Below are 4,542 nucleotides of genomic sequence, written 5' to 3' on the forward strand. Positions count from 1 at the left end.
AAGGACTTGGGGTGTTAAGCTCTAGGTTCTAGGTTCGACTCTCCTCTAGGCCAGCTACTCGGGCGCTAGCACACCAGGTTGGTAGGACGAACTTTCCAAACCTGAACAAACCATACCCAAAATCTGGAGCGTACGTCGAATTCTTGACTATGTGCCAATCCATGACTCGCTACTATATGATTGAGTGGCCATGTTATGGTCTAGTCCCCGGGGGACATCCTTGTGGTTGGGCTTTTTTTTATTTATTATTCATTTTCCTAATAAAGAAACTATTTTGTTACGTTAAAGGTACTTCAAAATATTTCATTTTGGAAAACTCTTAGGTGTGCATTGCATACCATATACATGCACTTTTATTATATAATTTTGTGGTTTGAGTTATACATTTTTGTAAAATGACTTATGTAAGTTCTTGAAAATTTACGTAATTTTGTAAATTTTAAAACTTTTATAAATAGAGTTACGCAAATTTGTGTTCAATTTATGTATTTTTATAAGATCACTTTTGTAGGTACGTGAAAAGTTGCGTAATTTTGTGAATTGTGCATATGCTATGTGCAACCTTACACACCCAACACTTCCCAAAAATTTAAGATAACTACTTTTTTTTTTTTTCTCTCTAAAAAATGTGTGCTATAAACAACATAAAATTATTTTAAATTTTGTTGTCTAACATTTTTATAACACTCGTTAACAAAACCTTTAAAAATAAGTTACAATTTTGTGTGTAATATAACTTTTGTGACACCAAAATAAATCATTCTAGTGTGCTTGAGAATTGAAAATGAAATTATAAATCCACTGTTGACCAACATTAAAATGTACCCCATTAGGAACTTAAAGATTTAAGTTTGCTTCTCTCGAAAACTAAGACGTCTATACCCCAAAAAAAGTATCGAAGAGAAATGAGATGGCACTAAACCTATTTCACTATAGGATATGAAAATCTTAAAAACCCCAAACTAGTGATTTGCAATTAGGATTCAATTTTACCAATGAATAACGATCTCCAATCAAACACAAGTAGATCTAATTCAACTAAATGAGAATTGAATTATATCAACCAAACAAATATTAACAAATCAACACAACGATATAACGTGGAAAAAATCGCAATTGAAACATCTCCAATTGTGATAAAAGACCACGAACCAAAGTCACAAAATAATCTACTAAGAAGATAAAGAAATTACACACAAGAACCTTCAATTACTTAGTGAATCCACATCCACATTGAATTGAACCCGATATGCCTCTTCCACCACCGTTTTCACCTCAGAATTGCTTTGCCCAACATTGAATCCACAATGCTGATGTCAAATTCACGACGATAAATCACTCCAGAATCCACCAAAGCTTTAGGCTCAAATTTTCCTTAATCCACTATAAACATCTCTCTTTGTATGAATGATAAAAACAAAAGAAACACATTGATGATTGTCAATATGTAGTTCGGTGATCCATTAATCACCCTCAATTCATCAAGGAAACCAATATATAAACACTCTTCAATATATAACACTTTAGCTTCTCTCTTCTCTAAGAATTCTAGAAGGGTTAAATCCTAAAACAAGGAATCAAGGCCCAACAAACAGAGACACTAAGACTGCTCGAGCTCAAGAATGACCGCTCAAGCGATGAGACTAGTAAGGCGATGCTAACAAACTTCCACCTGTCCCTTCGCTCGAGCGCAAGACTTACCACTCGAGCGGTAAAACCCATCTCCCAATATCTCTGAACTCAAACTGAGATACTAGATGCTCCAATTCAAAGCTTGAGCGCACACTTGACCGCTCGAGTGGTCCAAAAACTTTGACAGGCTCAAAAACTCCTCTGCTCATGCACCTTTCCGTCAGCACAAACTCCTCTACTCAGACACAAATTAGGTTGGATTCGTATCTAAACTCTCACAAACTCACAGATTCAAAGCGACGAATGTAATTACATTTAAATGGAGTTTTGTCAAACGAAATTGCCAATTACAAAATACCTAACAATCTCCCATTTGGCAATTCCATGACAAAACACACCTAACAAGAAAATCCTAATCACCCCAACCCAAAACACATAATAAAAGGCGAACTTCTCAAGCTCACAATCTGCAAAACAATTATTAGTACCACAAAAGTATATGATAGCATAAAACATATGACAACATGAAAATTTTAAAAGAACCTCATGCCATTATGCAACAACAAACGTCATGCTATCATGCAACACCACAGCAATAATCTCCCCTTTTTTGTCATAATTGACAAAGGAAGTGCAACCAACAAAGGACAAATTCTAACCACGGAAAGCATAGACAGAGACAATAAACAAGGGACAAGATGATGTAAAAACCAACAATAACATGTGAGAAAAAAGCAACATAGAACAACACGCAAACCAACATGCACCGATCTCCCTCACAAAAACAATCAAAGTAAGTCCAAGCTCAACAAACTCTCCCTCAAAGAATAAACCACCTCATCAAAGTAACAACAAACACCAAGAAAACAAAGAATAAAAAAGAAAGACACAAACAATATGGTAGAGCAAGTGAAGAATTTCATATTTGTACCTCAAAACACAAAAAAAAAAAAAAAATATCCAGAAACACAATTACTTGAAAACATAATGTGCACAATCTTTAGAAAATTCCTCATGAATGAATGTAGTGCAAAATGTGAAAAGCATAGATCTCATGAGAAAAGTGTGTATGTGTCTCTTGGAGTTCGACAAACACTAGAGTCAAATCATGGTAATGATCTAATGGCTGGACATCCAGCAAAACAATTCGTGAATGACTGAAAAAAAAAATATTCAAACCACTACTGATCAAGAGGTATTTGTTCAGTAAATATGAAAGCTCCCTCTCAGACAAAACAATATTTTCTTGCACATTCACTGGCGGCTTTCACACTCAAGAACATAGAAACCGAGCCAGGGAATGATGAAGAGAGAGAAAGAGAGAGAGGTCTGATTTGTGACTCTAAGGTAGCCTTTTCCTCATGCCTTGAGAGACATGTACAAAGGGGTAAGCAGTGGTGATGCAAAAAGATTGTATAGGATAAGAGACTGAACATCATCCAAGATCTACTAGCATTGGTCAATTTCTCAAGAGAACCACAAGAAACAGTTCTAGAAGTTCACAGAAAACTGTGATTACTTTTGCAGAAGAGTTCGGGATTTGCTAATCCATAAGTGTGTGCAGAATAAGACTTATTAATCAATGTTCACACAATCAGTAATGAGTAATGATTACAGTTATCACAACAAATTATCAAGTAATGGAAATTCTTATCAATTCCAACATGTAGCAAGAACTCAAAAATTTTGAACTTGCAAAACCATACTTGGAAAATCTTTTTTAATTTTTGATGAACAAAGCAAGAAAATAAAGAGCAAGTAAGTACAAAAGACCCAAAAAAACAAGAAAGAAAACAATGACACAAAACAAAAATGAAAAAACTTAAACAAACAATAATTCAACCCAAGTCAACTTTTCTCACCCAAACCGCTTTAGTTTGGACAATGTTATGCAGATTATGGTTCTTAGATGGTGTCTTCACGTTGTGGTTCTCCTTTCCTCCAATGGGAACCTATCTTGACTTGATTTCAGATCTCCTATTCCAAGATCTAGTCATGGTCAAACTCATTTCAAGTTTGGTCTTATGCAATTCAAAAAAATGAGGTCTAATGTGACCCTTAAACCCACAATAATGACACATAGGAATGAATTTACTCTTGGCTACACAATTATGAGACAAAGAAAGAGATGAATTGATATTACCTCTAACCAAGAAACCTTCAATGCTTTCATCCTTGGAAGTCGAAGATTTAGATGTTGAGACAAGTCCTTTAATGATGCCAACTCCACCTTGTTCATTTGTTGAGTACCAAGGCCCACAACCACACTTTGTGAACTTGTAGCTTTGACACTTTTGAGCTCCAATTCCAACAAGATCATCTTCGCCTCAAAATCTTTCTTGGAATTTGAACAAGTTTCCAACTCTCTTTAAAGAGCACCATTGTTGAATGATGCCCCAGGAGTTGCTGACGTGGAGCTGAGTGGGCTGCTGATGTTTGAGATGTGTTGAGGTTTAATAAAACACATGCTGAATTGAAGTTGTCAAAGTCTATTAGGCTTGACCTATTCTTCTACTATTTTTCTGGAAGTTTCTATTATGTAATATGCAGCAGATTTAGCTGCATTCTTTATGTGTTTTTTTTTTTTTTTGTATAAATAAGTGCTTTGATGATCAATAAAATTTGTACAAAAAGAAATCTCAGAATTAAGTTTGTTTTTTCCAGCTTTTGTGTTTTATTTCTATCAAAAACCTACAAAATGGTATCAGAGCCATAAGTTCTTGAGAGACCTGTGAGGTTGAGTGAGCCTAACCACTTACCTTAAACACTTGCCTTAAACACAAAAGCCTATAACCAACGCAGGATGAGTTCAGGAGCTTCATCGAATGCAATAGCACCTCCAGTGTTTAATGTAACGAATTATCAAGTGTGGGTTGTTCGAATGGAAGCCTACCTTGATGCTAATGATCA

This window comes from Camellia sinensis, chromosome 14, assembly GCF_055761805.1.
Source record: "Camellia sinensis isolate YWXY chromosome 14, ASM5576180v1, whole genome shotgun sequence".
Classification (NCBI taxonomy): domain Eukaryota; kingdom Viridiplantae; phylum Streptophyta; class Magnoliopsida; order Ericales; family Theaceae; genus Camellia; species Camellia sinensis.